A 23174-nucleotide genomic window follows, 5' to 3' on the forward strand; every position below is an offset into this window, starting at 1 on the left:
TATCCACTCGGCACTGGATGTTTTATATGCATTTATATGCTATTTTTCCTATTAACCTAGAGCCCAGTGCTAGTTTCTATTTTTTTCCTTGTTTTTGGATATCGCAGAAAAGAAAAATCAAACGGAGTCCAATTGACTTAAAATTTCACGGAGATTATTTTTGGACCAGAAGAAGCCCATGGAGTACCGGAGATGGGCCAGAAGAGTCCCGAGGCAGCCACGAGGGTGGGGGGCATGCCCTACCCCCCTGGGCGCGCCCCCTACCTCTTGGCCGCCTTGGGGACCACCATGACTTGTTCCTGACTCCAACACCCCTTATATATACCCAAACCTTCAGAAAGAAACCTAGATCGGGAGTTCCGCCGCCGCAAGCCTCTGTAGCCACCGAAAACCAATCTAGACCCATTCCGGCACCCTGCCGGAGGGGGGAATCCCTCTTCGGTGGCCATCTTCATCATCCCGGCGCTCTCCGTGACAAGGAGGGAGTAGTTCACCCTCGGGGCTGAGGATATGTACCAGTAGCTATGTGTTTGATCTCTCTCTCTCTCTCGTGTTCTTGATTCGGCATGATCTTGATGTATCGCGAGCTTCGCTATTATAGTTGGATCTTATGATGTCCCCCCCCCGACTCTCTTGTAATGGATTGAGTTTTCCCTTTGAAGTTATCTTATCAGATTGAGTCTTTAAGGATTTGAGAACACTTGATGTATGTCTTGCATGCTTATCTGTGGTGACAATGGGATATCACGTGATCCACTTGATGTATGTTTTGGTGATCAACTTGCGAGTTCAGTGAACTCATGAACTTATGCATAGGGGTTGGCACACGTTTTCGTCTTGACTCTCCGGTAGAAACTTTGGGGCACTCTTTGAAGTTCTTTGTGTTGGTTGAATAGATGAATCTGAGATTGTGCGATGCATATCGTCTAAGGGTTTTGGTTGATTTGTGTCTTAAGGTGTTATTCTAGTACGAACTCTATGATAGATTGAACGGAAATAATAGCTTTGTGTTATTTTACTATATAATCTTGAATAGATCAATCAGAAAGAATAACTTTGAGGTTGTTTCATACTCCACAATAATCTCTTCGTTTGTTCTCCGCTATTAGTGACTTTGGAGTGACTCTTTGTTGCATGTTGAGGGATAATTATATGATCCAATTATGTTATTATTGTTGAGAGAACTTGCACTAGTGAAAGTATGAACCCTAGGCCTTGTTTCCTAGCATTGCAATACCATTTGTGCTCACTTTTATCATTATTTACCTTGCTGTTTTTATATTTTCAGATTGCAAAAACCTATATCTACCATCCATATTGCACTTGTATCACCATCTCTTTGTCGAACTAGTGCACCTATACAATTCACCATTGTATTGGGTGTGTTGGGGACATAAGAGACTCTTTGTTATTTGGTTGCAGGGTTGTTTGAGTGAGACCATCTTGATCCTATGCCTCCCATGGATTGATAAACCTTAGGTCATCCACTTGAGGGAAAATTGCTGCTGTCCTACAAACCTCTGCACTTGGAGGCCCAACAACGTCTACAAGAAGAAGGTTGTGTAGTAGACATCAAGCTCTTTTCTGGCGCCGTTGCCGGGGAGGTTAGTGCTTGAAGGTATATCTTTATATCTTGCAATCTAATCTTTTAGTTTCTTGTTTTATCACTAGTTTAGTTTATAAAAGAAAACTAAAACATGGAATTAAGGTTGCCGCATGTGCTTCATCTTTTAAATGTCTTTCATGAAAATAAGGATTCCGATAATTGTGCCAAAGCGTTAGAAGAAGAATGTCTTAAAATGTTTGGCACTAAATATTTGAATGAGGAGCATGATTGCAATGTTGTTAGTATGAAGTCCTTGAATATCCATCATGCTAATGATATGCAAAGCCACAAGCTTGGGGATGCTATGTTTGATGAAGATGATATTTTTTGTCCCCCATGTTTTGATGAGAATATTTATTATGATGATAGCATCCCTCCTATTTGTGATGATTACGTCGATGAAAGTGGTTTGGAAGAGTGTCAACTTTAGGAAGTAATGATCCCACTATTTTGGAGGGTGTTGAATCTTATTGTGATAATTATGAAAGTGGATATGTAGAGGTCATGACTTTATTTAGTGATGAATCCACTATTTTGGAAGAGGTTCCAATTGATTATGAGAACAAAGTTGCTATCTATAATGATTATTGTGAGGACATGTATGCTATAAAGAATAATTATATCCATGAAACTTGTCATCCTTATTTTAATTTTCAATTGGATTATGCCTCACATGATAGTTATTTTGTTGAGTTTGCTCCGACTACTATTCATGAGAAGAAATTTGCTTATGTGGAAAGTAATAAAAATTATATGCTTGTAGATCATGAAAAGAATGCTTTATGTGATAGTTATATTGTTGAATTCATTCATGATTCTACTGAAAATTATTATGAGGGAGGAATATATGCTTGTAGTAATTGCAATAATATCAAGTTTCCTCTCTATGTGTTGAAAATCTTGAAGTTATCCTTACTTTACCTTCCTATGCAAGTTGATTCGTGTTCCCATAAATTGTTTGCTCACAAAATCCCTATGCATAGGAAGTGGGTTAGACTTAAATGTGCTAGTCATATTCGTCATGATGCTCTCTTTATGTTTCAATTCTTATCTTTTATGTGAGCATCATTGAAATCATCATGCCTAGCTAGGGGCGTTAACGTTAGCGCTTGTTGGGAGGCAACCCAATTTTATTTTTGTTCTTTGCTTTTTGCTCCTGTTTAGTAATGAATAATTCATCTAGCCTCTGCTTAGATGTGGTTTTATGTTTTAATTGGTGTTTGTGCCAAGTAGAACCTTTGGGAAGACATGGGTGAAGTCTTTGCGATCTTGCTGTAAAAAACAGAAACTTTTGCGCTCACGAGATTAGCTGCCATTTTTTTACTGGAGAGTGTGTTTAGGTTGATTCTTTTTGAAGATGATTAATAGACCAATTCCTCAGGTCCACCAACTTATTTCAGAATTTTTGGAGTGACCGAAGTATTCCAATGATACAGATTACTACAGACTATTCTGTTCTTGACAGATTCTGTTTTTTATTGTGTTGTTTGCTTATTTTGATGAACCATAGAGTAGTATCGGAGGGTAGAACCATAGAGAAGTTGGAATATAGTAGATATTACACCAATATGAATTTAGAATGAGTTCACAACAGTACCTAAGTGCTGATTTATTTTCTTATACTAACGGAGCTTACGAGTTTACTGTTAAGTTTTGTGTTGTGAAGTTTTCATGTTTTGGGTAAAGATTAGATGGACTATGGAATAAGGAGTGGCAAGAGCCTAAGCTTGGGGATGCCCAAGGCACCCCAAGGTAACATTCAAGGACAACCAAGAGTAACTTTGAGGTGGTTTCGTACCCTACAATAATCTCTTTGTTTTTTCTCCGCTATTAGTGACTTTGGAGTGACTCTTTGTTGCATGTTGAGGAATATTTATATGATCCAATTATGTTATTATTGTTGAGAGAACTTGCACTAGTGAAAGTATGAACCCTAGGCCTTGTTTCCTAGCATGGCAATACTATTTTTGCTCACTTTTATCATTAGTTACCTTGCTGTTTTTATATTTTCAGATTACAAAAACCTATATATACCATCCATATTGCACTTGTATCATCATCTCTTCGCCGAACTAGTGCACCTATACAATTTTCCATTGTATTGGGTGTGTTGGAGACACAAGAGACTCTGTGTTATTTGGTTGTAGGGTTGTTTGAGAGAGACCATCTTCATCCTATGCCTCCCACGGATTGATAAACCTTAGGTCATCCACTTGAGGTAATTTGCTGTTGTCCTACAAACCTCTGCACTTGGAGGCCCAACAACGTCTACAAGAAGAAGGTTGGGTAGTAGACATCATCCTATAGTTTTCCTTTGCTCCATTCCTTTGAACCAAATGCATGAATAGTAGTACCATAGGAAACTTTTCAATTCCTATGTTTTTCCTTCACTCTTCCTTTCAAGCACTCGCGATTCTAGTAGGCAGGCTTGAGCAAGGAAAAGCATACACTAAAAAAATGTTTTTGTTCTACTTCTACTACTTTGGACCCAGGCCACTGCCCTACTAGATCAACTCTCAGGCCCATCGACAAATGCAAAGCTCAAACACGCAGAGATAAATAATGATGGCGTTCAAGAGAGTCCATCACGGATAGCTAAGTTGCCTGGTACCTCACTGCTTGTCATACAGTAGGAGAAAATAATCGTATGCCATGTTACTACGTGTGCTCAGTGGACAATATATATAACATGTAGAGTAAAAAAGAGATGCAACATGTGTACAACCTCTTTGGCGAAGCCATGTCTATCTCAGCGTGATTGGGTTGGTCGATGAGGATGCTATGGATGACTTGGTTGTCCGAGGAGGGGAAGAAGATCTTAGGCGTCTGGAGCTGGAGCCCGGGGTACTGCTCCACTGTGATGGAGAGTTTCATCGTTGGAGCAGCTCTCGTGAGTTGTACGACGCCGAGGCTGAAGCAGGACAAGAGAGACAACATTAACCTGAGTGGAATTCTAATAGCATCTCTAATAGATGACGTAAAATACATAACCACAAAGTGCTAGATGTAAAATACATCAGCATATCATCTCCGAACTTAGCTGTCGAAACTGAATTTAACTGTCGAAACTGAACTTAACTATTGAAACTGAATTTTAGTGTCGAAATTGAACGCACTAGTAGCAGAGAAGCAGTAGCAGCAGTGCATGCGAGAGCTGGGCAGCTGGTCGTGTAGCAGCATCAGTCGACTGACACCACCGCCAAACCGCTGCCCCCCCCGTCACCCGCGGCCGGCGGTGCGCTGCGCCGCCCGCCCCGAAATCACTCCCCACCGCCGGTCTGCCGCAGCCCCGGCCATCCCTCTAGCCCCCCATGCTGAGCTTTTTCTCCGACAATCCCCACGCCACCGCCCGACCACTACCGGGAACCACCGCCCAACCCTGAACCCTAAGATAGATAGTAGGGTACCACTCCGGCGAGCCCCCCTCCCCGCTGCGGCTGGTTCTTCCTTAACTCCGGCGAGCCCCCCCCCACTCCCTGAAAATTGACTGACCCAAAAGTCGATTTAGTAGACTGAAGTGTAGCCAAATCGGAGCAGCATCACAAGCAAGAGCAAGAGCACTAGCGCGAGCAAGAGCAAGAGCAAGAGCAATATCAAGAGCAGACTAGGCAGGGGACCGAGAGCAAGAGCAGAGCAGCAGAGTGAGCGAGATCTAAAGCAGTAGCAGCTCCTACTGATGTGGTCGACGTCGCCGTCGAGGGAGCGATGTCGTGGAGGAAGTGGTTGGCGACGCCGCCACGGATGAAGCTGTGCCATGTCAGCTCGGGACCAAGCGCCGGCAGCACCGGGAGATCAAATCCAGAAGAACATGCAGCGATTAGTGTACAACCTCTTTGCTGGCGCCGATTAGGCCTCAGCTTCATCCGAGGAAATGGTGATGATGCTGCTCTTCCAGTGGTGCAGGTGAAGACGGTGGTGTGGGAATGGAGGTGGCGCGGAAGACGACGGGAACGTCGGGGCAGCTCCTTGGAGGTGGAGGACGGGGTGGCTGAACCAGCAGGACGACGAGATCGACGACGGATCCTCATCCGGTACGGTGGATGAGGGACGTCGAGGTGTTGTTGTGGACGAGTCGTCAGGGAAGCGGCTCTGGCAGAGTGGCGGACGGAGGACGGTGTGGGGCTTCGTCAATTTTCATGGCCTCGGTGTACGAATGGGTGGGCTCATGGGATGGGAGTGGGGAACCATGGCTTAAGGACCTGCTTGTCCGAAATGTGGGGTAAGTTACAGAAGTACCCCCACCGATTTGTGCTAGGCGGTTCTTTCGGTTCAGGGGTATCACGGCCATTTCACGTGTCGGGATTTTGCAGGAGGTGGGAGTTCTCGTGTGCGTTGTAATTTTGGGATAGCAAGGCGCGAGTTGACATGGAGGGAGTTTTCGAAGCACAACGAGACAAATAAGTATCTTAAATATTTCGGGGTAACAAGGCGCGCGTTCAAATTTCTGGACAAGCCTAACATGTACTCTACCAAATCAATTCACACTTCCGGCGACGAAAAACAAAAAGAAATCAATTCGCACCACACAAGACAGTCTAGTCTCGTGTATTGTACCAAATCAATTCGCACTACAAATGCCATTCCAAACATTGAATCATATTATGTTCAATTAAAATATTTCGCTACGTGTATAATGCATGCAACCTGCTACTCAAATGAACGTTTTAGTGCATTCCAAACATATATTCTACCGCTTCAATATGAACTAAATTTGAATTCGTTTCTCTATTTGAATAAGATCTGCAATAATGATTGTTGTGAAGTCAAACCATTTGAATTTGTTTCTCTATTTTAATAAGATTTAGAATCATCATTATTGTCAAGTTAAACCATTGTTTGTGTATTATCTTCACAGCACACCACATGATTACTATCGAGTTAGATATGAACTATGTGTACTATATGAACTCGAACTCGATTTTTTGAATCCACTTTATGTTGATTTCAAATCACAATACATTTCAAGCTCTAGCTAGATTTTCATAATCTAAACCATCTCTAATATGTATAATGTGTTTATCACATAATGTATGGTGCCCCGCCCCCTACTCCTACAAGTATTTACATGTGAGTTGCAAACTCCACACATTACCACAAATTCAAATAAAATGTGAGATTGTTCGATATATAGTATTGTTTAGATTGTTCGATATTTAGATGTAAGCTGAAAACGCCACACATTATCACAAATTAAAATAAAATGTGAGATTGTTTGATGTATAGTATGGTTTAGATTGTTCAACATTTAGCTGTGAGTTGCAAACGCCATGCATAATCACGTTATGGTATAACATGTGCAAAACCACAACACGTGTATCACCACTATATTCATGCATGCATATGTTTATAACACTATGATCTCCTATTCAAATATATGAATCCACTTTCATATCAAATTATCATCTTTGTTAGTCTCTTACACCCACACAATCCTCTAACCTTTGCAGCTAGCACTAACTTTCACCCGTGCATGCACACACCCTCCTCACCCCCTCCTTCAGCATTCCATCCATCGCGCACATTCTCTTTTTAGGTCGTTCTCCCACAGTCTCCACAACTCCTTTCTGACACACAATGATCGATAAACCTCCCCAGCGATGTCTGCCTACAACATACACACGCACCTTCCATCTCCTCCTTTCCGTGTCCATGCCTCGTGTCTCTCATACGGTCCAACACACGTGTAAACTCTCGCCCCTCTTTTCATCGATCTCACAATCGCACACTCCTCCCCCTATCTAGCTAGTAGCTCGGCATCTCGCACCATCTCCTAGCTCCATTCTCTCTGTCTATCTGTCTCGCTGGGCCTTATTTGCCTCTAACAAATGGATGTACACCGACCGATCTCCCGCTATACATATAGCTAGCTAGGTCCTTATCACTCGTTTTTTCCCATGCGTCAATCGATCTACCTCATTAGTTATGTCTCTCCCTTCCTCCGACAAACAACTATTGATCTACCGATCTAGTTAGGTTTACTTACCAAACACATGGTTCCCCTTCATCATCCAAGCATGCGTCCCGACACATCTACCACGCACAGGCACACACAGAAACACATCACCACTCTTATTGACAATATTGTAGTTCTACCCTTAGTTTGTCTAGTAGGCCTCTCCCACCATCTTTGAGAAGCAACTCCATCACCCATCCAGCACTCCACCCCTCTCCCCCTCTCTCTCTCCTCTCTCTCTATCTCTGTCCAACCTATTTCCCGTCCTTCAGTTATGTATGGATATCGATTGATCTCCCTCAAGACATAGTTGGGTCTCTCAATCTCAACACATATACAAGTCATTCTACCTCTCTAGTTTAGGCCTCTGCCTCCCCCCTCCTCCCCCCACACACATCGGTACATCGAGCGCTCTAGTAATGTCTCCCTGCCACACACAAACTTGCCCTATGCCCTCTGACATTCCGGTAGGTTAGTCGCCCTATATCTTTGACTTGCGCACACACAATTTCGATGGCTCTCTTCATCGATCTCGCACCCACCCACTTGATCCTCTCTTCGACTCTATTGATATCTATGACCCCTCCCTCTCTTCTCATGGATCGCCCCCTCTATATATGATATCGATAGGCCTCTATTTCACACACATTGCATGTGTCAAATTTTTGTTTGAGATGTCATCGACACATATTCCCACAAATACATTCACAAAATCACCCCCCAAAACAAAAACACTCACGAACGCACACGCAATCTGTCTAGATTTGTATCTCTCTCACACACACCCACGTAGGTGGGGGACGTGCATGAAGAGAAGAGGTGCACACACGGCGCACTTACTCCCGTCTCTTTCGCAACCACACCCGCGCAGGTACACGGTGGAGCTCATTTCTGTACGAAAAGGCAGCCCATATGGTAATTTGACACGTGTACTTGTTGTCCACTTGATGGAGGATCGTCTACCACGGGTGAACAAACAAATTGCGAATTGACGCATTATGTTAAAAAAGAGGCAAACCATGTGGGACCTACCTTAGAGGAAATGCTCTAAACACTCGGGATGCTCTGTGCATATTACTTTTGATGTGTCCCGTCAACTCGCAGAACGAGGAGAAGCTTGCTTAGTACGCCGTCTCCCCTGCCCACGGGCGCGGTTGCTCGCAGGACGAGGTGAAGCTTGCTTACTATGCCCTACGCCCGCTCCCTCGCCCACGCGCGCGGTGGCTCGCAGGATGAGGAGAAAATTTTACTACTCCCTCCGTTTACTCCTCGTCCCTACCTTGGTTAGACAGATTATCATATTGTTTGGAATATATGTCCTTTACTAGATTTCAATAAGAACTACTAGTACATACTCCTAACACTGATGTATATAGACGTATTTTAGAGTGTAGATTCACTCATTTTGCTCCGTATGTAGTCAATATTGAAACGGACATAATAGTATGCACTCTCCATCGCCCACGTGGTGGACGTGCAGCAATTCATTCGGTCTCATGTAGCCAGAACAATATATACTGCAGTACCATTATTGCTCGACTTCCCGAAGAGGCGAAGAGCCAATCGCAAGATTAATATTTTGGAGATGCCAATCGCAAGGTTTAGAGGAGAACGAGTAGTAGTAGTACTAGTAGTACATACAAGTGGTATGTACTGTACGAGGAAGAAGGCAACAAGATGTATGTTTTGCGTGACAGTCTCTTCTTACAGGATGTGCTAGACCTAGTGGACGTCATTGTTGCAATTGGACTACTCCCTATCATAGATGGCACGATTCAGAGTGGTGGGCAGCGGGCATAATTCAGAGCTGCTTTGGCTAGTCATAGTGGGAGTAACTTATGTATTAAGATGACACATCCCGAGACAAATTTTCTTATGTGGCATGGAGTTAATGAGGGAAGAGATGCTTGTGGTAACATAATATGTTACTGTAACATAACACACCCCGAGGTAAAATGAGTCTATGTCTCAATTAATGAAGGTTTGTATGTTACCATCTATATGTTACTACCCATTATGAAGGTAGTAACATGGACTAGTAACAAAAGCACGTTACTAGTCTAAGTTACTCCCCACTATGACCAAGCTTAGTCTCAAACCCCATGAAGAAGTCCCATCGAAAGGAATAGCCATCCTCTACACGTGCTCCTATGTAAAATGAGTAAATGAGACAAAAAGAGAAAGAGACAAAGTAAAAAAAATCACCAGCCTTAGATCCAGCCCTATTGTATCTGTGAATGATATTTCTATGTCGTGATTGACATGGCTATATTATTAACCATGCTATGAGGTAGACACGGATTTTTATTTATTCGCGGAGGTAGCAGCAGATGGATATTCAACAAGGAGTGAAATGATGGTTGCTTCCTCGGTCAAACATAGAGAAAGGTGGAAGCTGGAAGCTTCATAGCATTGTACAAATTTATCTCGCTGATAAATTATAGTACGTACTATACTAGTACTCCCTCCGTTCCGAAATATAAGTCTTTCTAGAGATTGTACCAAGTGACTACATACGAAGTAAAATGAGTGAATCTACAGTCTAAAATATGCCTACATACATCTGTATGTTGTATTCCATTTCAAATGTCTAAAAAGACTTGTAGTATTTAGGAACGGAGGGAGTACTATGTAAAGAGTTAGGTGTCGCACGGTGTCCAGAAAATATGGTGATAATGTGAGGTGGGCCATGTAATCACTGAGCCTGCGTGTTTTCGCTGCTCTCGCACTCCTCCGCTGTAAGAATGGAGAAAATTGTACCTCCTTTCACCGAAAGCGTGGGACATCAAGTAGTCCTACCACCTCAGTAATAATGACCAATGAGCCATCAAATCACATAGACCCGGCAGTAAGATAGACGGACGAAGCAACCATCACTCTTGAATCCGCTTCTCTCTTCAACACAAGCGCCAGTGAGAGGTCGCGTCTGCTCTGCCCGGGCATGATCTGTATACTTTCTTCATGTTCATTTGAGTACCGAAGGATAGTCCAGTTATGGATCTGCCATTGATTTTTTCTTGTTTTGAAGTACACTAAAATCTTTATCCTTTTTTTCTATATACCCTTCCCAATAGTTGCATGTTAAGTCATCAAGTTCCACTACTGTATTAGACTATTTTGGTAATTTGCTACTAATTTAAATTCTAAAACGAGAGCTCCATTTTGAGTATCATATCTATTGCAGGTTTCCCAAAGGTACCCAAGTCGATGGAAGTTTGGAAGATTTTCAAGCTCCTCAAGATTTCGATGACCTGCAATTAAGTTGGTGGAGTGATTATGTAATATGCTTTGTTAATCTGTTGGACCTGGACACTTGCTATGCTCATTTTGCTGGTTGTTAAGCCACTATATGCTCATTTTGGTTGTGTGGCAAAGTTTAAAACATATATGTACTATGTGTGTGTGTGTGTGTGTGTATATATATATATGATTATCACATGAAGTTTAAAGGTTTTGGATCAGGCCTAATGTTACCTTGATTGAAGTGTATGGATGAGACATATCTTACTTTCAAGTATGTATAAATTGTGTGATATGTTCTGATTGTTTGAACATACTGAATGGGTATACATAGAGATGCCTAGAACAATTTGGAGTGGAATCTACGTACTAGCAAAAATACTATCGGGTAAACAACCTCATACAGGTATTAGGACTGCCGGTAATTGAAGTTTCATGTGTCCAGACTAATCTGCCAGGAGAAAGTAGACTGCCGGCAAATTAATGCGCTAGGGTAGAGAAACTGCCGGGAATAATGTATCTGCTGGGACAAGTAATCCCCGGCAGCCGTTCTCGTGGCGGTTCTATCTGCTGGGAGAAATACTGTCCTGGTAGATAGCCTGCCGTTTAAAGTGCTTTCTCCGGGTAGTTTACGTGCCATTGCATCCGTGTTGTGGTGTAGTGTGAATGCGGCACCGATTCTTTGGAGCGGTGCTGACCGTTTCGGGCGGGAAGCGCGCGCGGGCGATGGAGGGGCTTTGGGTGGGCCAGGCTGGTCAGGAGCGGGTGTGGCAGCGGTCCGCCTGTCCCGACCGGATGCTCGGAAACGAGAGGATGCACTGACTCGCACGGTTAAATCGTACACTACACACCATCTCTCTGTAGGAGTAGGTCGATGTGTCGCTCTCTCTAACACACACGTGCTGTTAAACACACAACCACGCACCCACACGCACACAGGTTCATAGAATAGGAATATCGTGTGAGTTACTTAGGGGGCGTTTGGATCCTTAGCAAGAACAGTTTATAGCCTAGTCAGGTAAGGTTAGGCATTTCAAACTATTAAAATATGTTAGCTTTTGTGGGCCAGCTAGCTTGGGTGGGCTAGAAAAACCTTGCTAGCTCAGGAGAGCCAGATCGGCTCGCTTTCGACGGCGAACTTCGCATACTACCTCTGTCCTGTTTTATTGGTCCCCATTGTATTTCGTGTCAAATTTTGACCATAGATTGAACTAACAAAATTTTCATGCATGTCACAGAAAATTATATTAATTTGTATTTCGCGTACTAACATTTTTCTAATTAATTTGTTTGTTTCACCCTCTGACTGGTGGGACCCAATGTACTACATGGAGAGAGGTAAGGTGACTAAGGATGCATTATTTCTGTACTACCAACACTGCTTTAAATCCCAAAAGACCTTACCACCAAAGCCACATGACACGATTATGATTTAAATCCCAATGACTGCCACGCAAAAAACACACGGCATGCTTGTCACACGTATGCAGGAATGTATAAAAGGTTACTTTCCTCTCGTTAAACATAATGTGAGGGTGGTGTAGCTAGTTAGCCTGTTCGCTCACCAAACTAGAGGTCTCGGGATCGATAACCACACTTGAGCATAATTTTGTTTTTGTTCGACTTCTTTCTTGTTTTCTAGGGTTTGCACTCTTCACACTCTCTCTCCACTATATATATACACACTGGAGCCTCAGCGCTTGGAGTTGCTCTCTTCACACTCTCTCACCCTCTCCAGATCTAAACAAGCCTTCGTTGGCCTCTCTCTTTCCCCTCACTGCTAGTCAAATAGCCGGTAGGGTCCGTCTGCCGGGAAGGGAAGGAGGCTTAACGCTGTCGCCATCGGCGAGGGAGGGAATCCACTACCGGCACAACAGTTCTCTTTCACCTAGCAGCGGTGCGGGAGGGCCTCCGACCCTTTCTTCCTTATCGTCGTACATAGTGTGGGCAGAACGGCCTCTGGTCGCCCACCGAACCACACCCCAATATCCTTAAGGTATAATGTACTTAATTCCACATGCATTGCTCTAGCTGCATGTGGGCTTTTTTTGCTTCTGCCCTCGAATCTTGGTGTCGGATCAAACAGGAAAGTAGTGGGGAAAGTTGTATAGCATGAATCTAGGATGTGGTTCAAAGAGGGAAGGAATGGGGGGAAAGTAGTGGGGAAAGTTGCATCACATGAATTTAGGATGTGGTTCAAAAAGGAAAGGAATGAGGAAATAGTGGGGAAAGTTGTATAGCATGAATCTAGGACGTGGTTCAAAGAGGAAAGGAAGGGGGAAAGTAGTGGGGAAAGTTGTATAGCATGAATCTAGGACGTGGTTCAAAGAGGAAAGGAAGGGGGGAAAGTACTGGTACAGACTGGCTATCCAGCACCTACATTGGTCGAAAAGTCAAAACAATGACAAACGCAGTACACACATCTGTAACGAACTGATCTTTTTGTTTTGGGGGACAAGGCTATAGAGTTTCAGCAGGACTAGATTTTCTACGCTCACATAGGGAAAGGTGTCTAAAGATAACAAAATTGGGACCAACACAAATATGCTCCTTGGTTGTTTGTTTGTTGCAACAGACTATGCATCACCCCTTCATACATCGGTAGATGCACATGGTGATGGTGAGTCCACTATCCCGTGCAACTCTTTAGCTGTTGTTAATCTAAGGCCCTGTTTGGTTAAAAAGTCCTAGTACTTTTTTTAGTCCCAACTAAAAAGTCCATAGTCCCTACCTGCTTGGTTCCAAGGACTGTACATGGACTAGAGGTTATTAGATGACATGCTAAAAGACCATGTTACCCCTAGTAATGAACTAATAGAGATAAGGTGCGATGCGAGGCAGGGGTAACTATTGGAAAAAGTCCCAAAAAGACTCTCCCTCAGGATCTTCTTTCTTTAGTCCCAAATGCCCACTTTAAGTCCCTAAAAGTCCCTCCTGTTTGGTTTAGATGGGACTGAAAGGGACTTTTTTAGTCCCTACACCAAAAAGTCCCTGTAAACAAACACCCTCTAATAATGCCACTGGAAAATTGATGCAATGCCACAGTTAAAAGCAAATTACATGTTTAACGAATTTTATTGTTAATATAATCTCTTTTTTAATATGAATCAATGCCACCGTTTGGGAAATGCTACTGTCTTGCTTTCTTTCCCAATTAGATAAGTTAGATGCTTCTTTTTGTGGGCTTCTGTGTCATCCACCGTTATGGACCACTTGTTGTTTCCTTTGCACCTTTGTGTAAACAGGGTTATCTACTTCACCTCGTTGCTATTGCGACCTTTTATTGCACTGCACAAAACACTTTTGTTTTAAGAGTGTTTTGTGCAGTTCAACCAAAATGTCACACCGACATCATTGCTTGATTGCTTGATCTTAGTGGAACTGCACAAGAGGAGATCTTACTTCCTATCCATATTGGCAAATTTGGTTCAGATCTTCTTCTTGTGAGTTGTTTGAATTCCGCGTCATGAGAGATCAGTAGAACCTTCTTTCACATGATTGTGCAGTGTGCTTTCACATGTTATGCTACTTGTACGGTAATGTTGCTTGATTTTAGTGAACTGCACAAATGGAACAAGACTTCCAATTTGTATGTGCACCGTAATATCCCATTGAGGTAAGATAAGGATATTGCACAACTTTTGGCCTGTATTTTGCCACTTTCATAATAAATTAATGTCATTATTTAGTGCTATACTTGTGCTCCCTAATTGACATGCCAAATCTTACATTGAAGGAGAAGCTTGTCTGTTATTGAAGCAAGTGATGAAGGGGAAGAACAAGCGGAAGAAAAACAAAAATCAACTCCTGGTGCTGTAATGAAGCATTGGAACTGTGATGACGCAAGTAATGATATAGTTTTGCATCTTAATTTATTGCTATGGCTGGAACAAGCAATTGTTTTGCCACTGATTTGATGTCACTCTTAATGTAAGCTGTAGTTACTGTACTTGTGCAAACATGGATCTTCTTTGAAGATACCATATATTTTAGCGAAACTGCACAAGAAGATGTTGGAAACATTAAACTAATCGAGGAGTATATAGTAAGCATGGCAACCATAGTAGATAACAACAAATGGTTCCAGAGAAGTGCTTGATCTGTTTGCTTTACACAGTAAGCCTCCTAACAAAGGTTGTTACTCCCCACGGATTTCATCCATATGATTGAGCTTTGTTATCTCTATTGGTGTTATGCTACTATTTAGATACTGTCATGAGAAAGTGGTATTGTCCTTGAGAAGTGCTTCATCTGTGCTGTTTTAAATATTTCATTCCCTTTTTTCAAGCAAACAGGGATGCTAGCATTTAGTTGTCCTCTTGTCTTTGCACAACAGGATCATCCTCCTCTTACGAAGAATATGGAGTACGTGAAGTGACTAGTTCCAATTATGCCAGGATTAAGAAGCCATGTCTATCTTCTCATCAAAAGGAGCAGTTGAAGGATGGTTACATTACTCCCCACCAGACCAAACTAACTTCAGCTCAGAAGGACTGACAGATCTCCATCTTTTTTGCTGTGATGCGCAAGTACAATGTTGTTCTAGGAATCTTTCCGGTGAGTTCCATTTTTTAAAGTGTGCTCTACATGGACCATGTTGGTGCCCGTTTAAACTGCCAATTCATAGTACAGTTTGCTTTATACTAATCACTTATTTTGTATTTATGCAAACAGGGGTGCTCAGCTTGATTTCAATGGGAACTGCACAAAATGTTCATGAATACATCAAATCATTCATTTCCACCACAAGAAAGGAGGTGCCAAAATGTTCAAGGTGTTGCAGCATATAAAGGCGAAATCATACAAGCTACATGTGAATTTGGTTGATTTTGGTGGAACTGCACAAAAAGAACAGCTGGTTATTTAGCATGAGGTGCCATGTCAATGTCCGAACTGATGGAAAACCCTGCCCATTCCACAATCGTAGGCATTTGATATTTTGGAATGGGAAAACCTTGCCAAGTTTGCTCATTGATGCACGCAAAACAACATGCATTTGACATTCTGGAATAGGACAACCTTGTCAAATTTTGCTCATTGATGTTAGCAAGAAGACATGCGTTTGATATTTTCGAATGGGACACCCTTTGCTGTCAGCAGCATCGATCGATTTTTCTTTATTGTTTAGTTGTGAAGTAAATACTGGCTCTGACATGTGAATCGCTGAGATGCATAATCGTTGATTGTTTTGAATGTTCTCTATGAATTGCCTGGCTTGTGTGTTTGATTGCAATGTACAGGAACGCTAAAAAGCAGCTCAAACTCTTTGTACTCCCTCTGTTCATTTTTACTTCGCATATTAGATTTCTTTCAAGTCAGTTGATTTACATTGTGAATGGTCATACTTTTTCCTAAAAGAGTGGTCAAAGTAGAGATACTTTGACTGCAGACAAAACTTGTATATAGACTAAAAAGGACCGGATGGAGTACATGTGAAACTGCTGCAAACGAGGTGATCATCCTAGGAATAATCCTAGTACGTATTGTTTTAAATGTTCATCCAAAGCCAGTGATATAAGAATTCGAACTAATCAAACTAAATTCATTCATACACGGCCGGATTTCATAAAACATGCCGGATTTCATTACATTTCATACATTCTTCAACTAAAAAGGGGTGCACTGGAGGTATTATTAATTAACCGAATCTACCCACCTGTGTCCGGCTGAGCCGAACAAAAGCTTATTCTCCAACGGACTGAGCTTCAGTGACTTAACTGCAGGTGCAGTTGCGTAACTGACATGTGGCCCAGATGCCTGTTGGGCCCATGTGTCAGTGACTAAAGTAGCGTCCTTCTCCAACATAGCTCTCCGACTCCACGTCGCCGCTAAGAAGCTAATCGGTCATCAATGGTCAACCCACCTAGCTTGGCTTCAACCGGAGGGTAGCAGTGGCGGCCTTACTTGGACCCGAGTGGCGGCGACCTACCGTGTTCTTTGTGGCGCGGTCTCGTTGGCAGCGGGGTGGGGCCTCGACGGAGATGGAAATCCTCCCCCTCGTTGCCGGCAGGGTGAGGCCTCGGCTAAGCCGGTGGTGTCCTCTGCCTCGTTGTTGGCGGGGCGGGGCCTCGGCGGAGTAGGGCCTCGCCGAAGCTGGCGAGGTCCTCCGCCTCGGTGCCGGCGGGGCGGGGCCTCGGCGGAGCTTGCGGTGTCCTCTGCCTCGTTATTGGCACCGCGGGGCCTCGACGGAGCAGGGCCTCATCAATGCCAGCGAAGTGGGGACTCGTCAGAGCAGGCATTGTCCTCTGCCACATCCTCGATCTCGCCAAACAGCACCTCGCCTGCTTCATCGCCCTCTTTGTAGGCGGCCGCAGCCTCCGCCACCCGCATGCGGTACCACCAGCGCTCGAGGCGACCCTCGCGGGTGGAGCGGTATGAGTCGAGCAGCGCCTCCTACTCTGCCCGCTCCGCGGCGATCTGGTCCTTTGCCTGCAGGTGCTCCTGGAGGAGATGGTGGTTGTAGGTGGCATTGGTCTGCGCCTCCCGGAACCGCTCCTCACGCTTCTGCCTCACCGTGTCCATGTATTGGGCATGAGCCTCGCCGATGGTCATGGTGCAATGCACCGGCGAGGATGGCGCGGAGGAGGGGGTTGGCACCAGATCATCGACTACCGTGTTATCCATTGGGAGGACGTCGTCCTCCGGCTGCCTGCCGGCCAGCCAGTAGGCAACAATGGCTGCCATATCCTTGTGGTCTGTTGTCCGCCCGTCCCAAAGAGCGCTGGATGTGAGGAAGCCATGGTGGTCAGTAGTGGTGTGGATAGCAGACAGGGAACGGAGGCGGATGACTACGGCTATGGCTAGCGCAACAGTTTATATAACAATGGTGGGCGGCGGAGGGATAGACGTGTGGTGCTGGAGTACTCGCCTCGGAAACCATGTATCATTAATGTGGGCGGCAAACGAACGGATGGACGACACTTGTGTCGTTTGAAGGTGGAGCAATCGCCTGCACTGGGAAGCAGGGCGGTCGGCGATGACCGTTTTGGACAGAAAGCGCGCGCGGCGAGGGAGGCGGTCTGGGTGGGCCACGGCAGTCAGACTCGTGCTTGTCAGCGGTTCGGTCCAACAACCGGACATGCTGGCTCGCCAGCGAACTCACCGAGCTGAGCATCGACAATCAGACGATGGACGTAGCTTCCGACCAGGAGCTGGCGCCACGGTCCAAGCCGGTTCATGTCGTTTTCACCATAGAGCAAGTGCAGCCGCACTTCGACGCCCTAATGGCGGAAGAGCTACCAGTGCAGGAGGACCTGTGCTGCAACCTCCATCTCCTCAATGAGCACTGGTGAACAAGTGAATGACAATGTCGTCGCAGAAATGTGGCCTTATGATCCTAGCTTCCCGAATGAGCAGTGGGCGCTGTATCAGACCATCCATAGGGCCCGCGAGGCCCTCTCCATCGTTCTTCAAGTTGTTGCGCTCGCCATGCTGCCTCTGTCTCACGTTGTCAACATGGTCAACGGACATGAGGAATGAGGAGATGACTTTACTTGGAGAGGATGACAGTGGGGACCCACCAGGGCCATTGCCGCACGTACGCAAGTGCATCCCCATTATATACAACTATAATATTTTTTGCTTCCTCCTGGTTTCCTGACATCACAGTCCTACACCATTGTCAACCTATGTAGTCAATAAACGAGATAATTGCACAAGAAGCGACCGACAGCTGGGACCAAGCAGCTCGAGCAGTATTTGTGTTTTTGAGGTGTGAGCACTACAAAGTTTTTCTTGAGCGATGTTTTCGTTGTTGTTCAGAGGAGAGCAGGGTATTAACTGGGCGAGCTATGGCCCGTCTAGCCCAGGCCAGATATCCAGCCTAGATATTAATTTTTTTCAAGCTAAAAATGGCTGGCCCAGCTATACTTTTTTTAGGAATACCCAGGCAAGGTCAACTTGTTATTCTCCGCCCCGCTGGGCTGCAAATCTTTCCAAGGAGGGATGCATTAGGCTTAACAAGGAAATCGGCTATAAGAAATAATAAATGGGATGTCATTATAAAAACTGGAAGTAACTATAAAAAATGCACCAAACATGTGATTAGTTTATATTTTTTTGGATTTTGAAAATTTTAATTTGTTAATTGTTGCCCGCGCCAATGTTTCGTTGGAATTTTTACGTAATAAAAATTTATATTGAAATTGTATTTAATCTGACTAGAAATTTCGGGATAAAAATATTTCGGATCCCATCAAAGTGTGGGAAATTTTATTGAATTATGTTTTGAACAGTTGGTTGAAATTATTAATCGTTGTCCTAGCTAGAAAATGGGATGTACTTTTAACAAACTGTAAATTGGCTGTAGTAAATTCCATTAGAATCAAAACTAGGACGTACATTCTTGCAAATCTGATGAGGACATGACTACCTTGGATACGACCAAAAATATTCCATACATACATATTTGTGAGGTGATTTCTATTGCAAACTATTCAATAATCTATTTATGTTATCCAGAATAAAAATACTTCACACACTTTTGTGTTTTGTTTAATTATAGGTGTATGAGACATTTGTACAATCCACATATGAAGATAAGGGAAAAGGAGAAGTTTAGGTTCTATTCAAAAAGTCCTCTCACGTCACTTTTAGGCCAAGAGAAGATAGAGTCTAAGTCTCTCACGTTCTGGATTCAGATTTGGACTGCACAGACATACCTGACTCAAAACGTCAACAACTTTTTTCATACGGACTCCAAATTGGATGATTCTTTTTTTGTTGGAAAGTAGATTTCGTGCTCTTTCCAACCCAATTGGAATCACCTTCAAATTCGTCCGGAGCATTGAGATATCGACGAAACAATTTGATGCTGCAGCAGAATCCGAGTCAAACAACAAGTCCAAAGTTGTTGCACCACCTCCACTTGGGCCCATGAGCCTTGTATGACCTAGGGTTAGTTTTAGGTTGCCTTGGGGCGTCCTTCCACCTCCTTGGCCGCCACACCTTCCTCCTATATAAGTAGATCCATCTAGTAGCTTTTTTCGGGGGATTTGTTTAGTTAAAAGTTAGCCATTGCAACTTCGTGTACTTCATTTGTGTCCAACGACCAGACCAAGACCGCTTACGGATCCCCAACATTATCAATACTTCATATATATTCACAATATTCATATTGCTTTATCATATTTTTGCTCGTTCTTCGATTGCTTGCAGGAATAGACCTTCGTGGTCAGGCCGACCGAGCTTCCGGCATCGTCAGTAACCTTAGGAGATTGGTTTAGCGATTGCTAAGGCGCAAATATGGTGTAGGGAAGAACAATACCAAACCTAAAATATGCACATGAGGAGTTTCCGGACTTGTTGTTGGTTGTTCCGGCCTCATTTAAACTTGCCTAGATAGGTAGTTTTCTTATGCTTCACCTCTTGCTATGTTAACCAACATTTAATATTGTTGAGTACCTAACCGGGATTGAACTAAATAATTGATGTGATGTTCCGTCAATATGCAACTCGTTGCATATTGAGCTCCACTTAATTTGTAGTTTTGTTTGTTGCACTTTTCCATGCCATGCATATTTAAACCGGAAATGCATCATACTTGGTTGTGCATCATGCCATGATTATGTGATGGTTGTTTACTATGTTGTTTGCTTCTTTCCAGGTTACTTCTCGCGTTAGCTTCGGTTTTGTTCCGGAGTTGTGAGGATCCATTCATCTACGTCCGTTTGTCTTCCTCATGGACTTGTTCTTCTTCCTTGCGGGATCTCAGGCAAGATGACCATACCCTCGAAATCACTTCTATCTTTGCTTGTTAGTTGCTCGCTCTATTGCTATGCCGCGATACCTACCACTTGCTATATCATGCCTCCCATATTACCATGTCAAGCCTCTAACCCACCTTTCCTAGCAAACCATTGTTTGGCTATGTTACCGCTTTTGCTCAGCCCCTCTTATAGCGTTTCTAGTTGTAGGTGAAGATGAAGTTTGTTCTATGTTGGGACATGGATATGTTGGGATATCACAATATCTCTTATTTTAATTAATGCACCTATATACTTGGTAAAGGTTGGAAGGCTCGGCCTTATGCTTGGTGTTTTGTTCCACTCTTGCCGCCCTAGTTTCTGTCATACTGGTGTTATGTTCCTTGATTTTGTGTTCCTTACACGGTTGGGTGTTATGGGAACCCCTTGACAGTTCGCTTTGAATAAAACTCCTCCAGCAAGGCCCAACCTTGGTTTTACCATTTGCCTCACCACCACCTACTTTTCCCTTGGGAGTCGCGCTCCCGAGGGTCATGTCTATTTTAACCCCCCTGGGCCAGTGCTTCTCTAAGTGTTGGTCCAAAACAGAGCCACTTGCAGCGCCACCTCGGGGGAACTTGAGGGTTGGTTTTAGTTGTATGTAGTGTTCATCCGGTGTTGCCCTGAGAACGAGACATGTGCAGCTCCTATCGGGATGTCGGCGCATCGGGCGGTCTTGCTGGTCTTCTTTTACCATTGTCGAAATGTCTTGTAATCGGGATTCCGAGACTGATCGGGTCTTCTCGGGAGAAGGAATATCCTTCGCTGACCGTGAGAGCTTGTGATGGGCTAAGTTGGGACACCCCTGCAGGGTTTTGAACTTTCCGAAGCCGTGCCCACGGTTATGGGAAGATGGGAATTTGTTAATGTCCGTTTGTAGAGAACTTGAAACCTAACTTAATTAAAATGCATCAACCGCATGTGTAACCGTGATGGTCTCTTCTCGGCGGAGTCCGGGAAGTGAACACAGTTTTGGAGTTATGTTTGTGCGTAGGTAGTTTCAGGATCACTTCTTGATCACTTCTAGCTCATGACCGTTGCATTGCTTCTCTTCTCGCTCTTATTTGCGTATGTTAGCCACCATATATGCTTAGTGCTTGTTGCAGCTCCACCTCTTTACCCCTTTCCTACCCATAAGCTTAAATAGTCTTGATCTCGCGGGTGTGAGATTGCTGAGTCCTCGTGACTCACAGATACTTCCAAACAGTTGCAGGTGCCGATGATACAGTGTAGGTGGCGCAACCGAGCTCAAGGAGGAGCTCGATGAAGATCATGTTTGTTGTGTTGTTTTGTTGCCAGTTGGTTAGTAGTGGAGCCAAGTCGGGGCGATCGAGGATCTAGCATTAGGGGTGGTCTTATTTTACTTTGGTTTTGTAGTCGGACCTTGATTGTATTCTGGATGTTGTAATGCTATATTTATGTATTGTGTGAAGTGGCAATTGTAAGCCAACTCTTTATCCCTCTCTTATTCAGTACATGGGATGTGTAAAGATTACCCCTCTTGCGACATGCCTTCTATGCGGTTCTGCCTCTAAGTCATGCTCCGACACGTGGGAGATATAGCCGCGTCGTGGGAGTTAGAAGTTGGTAATCAGAGCCATCCCCGACTTAGGAGCCCCTTACTTGATCGAATCGCTGACGTTGTTGAGTCTAGAACAAAATGTTTTGAGTCTTAGGATTATATATATCGGAGAGTAGGATTCTTTTTACTCCTCAGTCCCTTCGTCGCTCTGGTGAGGCCTCCTGACGTAGAGTTTTTACTCTTCTCTTCTCAAATTTCACGAATTTTTTTAGGATCACGCAGGTATCTTGGAATCGTTCCGATGGTTTTGTGACGAGAACATTGTTCTTGGTGCCTCCTGACATTTAGGGGTTGTGGCAGTGTCCCGGGGTGTTGAGCTCCAAGGTGTTATCGTCACAATTTTATCGTTGCAGTTCTGGAATACCTGAGTTTCGCCGACATCAAAAATCTCTTTTGTGCAGTTGTTGGTGAGATAACCTCGACGCCACCCAGTACTGGGGTGGGAGTTCGGGAGTATTGCCATAACTCGTATAACAGATGCTTTTCGAAGGTTGAGGTAAATGATTTCTAAAGATTTCTTGGTTATGTGTTGAAGGATGGATACAGCTGGATGTAGGGATTGTTAGTTTGGGTGAGATATTATGGTTCCCTTGTATCCCCAACACCTGATTGCATAACCAGAAAGTTTCGGGAGTTTATAAGTGGGAATTCAAGTAGCTCCTAGGATATCTTTCCGACAGATGTATGATATGAAATTGGGGTTCGACGTCTAGTGGTCCGCCTATCCACGGTTGGTTTTACAGTGGTCACGTTGTGTCTTAAAGAGTCCTTGGCTATGCTGACTCGGGGACGCTTCGTATGTCATGTGCACTGCCTTGTACATGATGGTGTTGTACGATCGAGCCCGTGTGGGCCCCACCACAAAAAATTCGGACGAAATCTCTATCATATGTTTGTTCCGGCTTATTCTGCAAGCCAATCCTTTGTTTTGTTTTGAGTTGTGGTATTCAAGTTGCTTCAATGTCAAGTGTTGATTCCATACCTTCCCTAAGTGGTGTTCTCATACTTCTATGTGAATACCAATCCTTCTTGATCATCGAGGTTGTCTTT

Source organism: Triticum aestivum, chromosome 7A (genome assembly GCF_018294505.1).
Source record: "Triticum aestivum cultivar Chinese Spring chromosome 7A, IWGSC CS RefSeq v2.1, whole genome shotgun sequence".
Classification (NCBI taxonomy): domain Eukaryota; kingdom Viridiplantae; phylum Streptophyta; class Magnoliopsida; order Poales; family Poaceae; genus Triticum; species Triticum aestivum.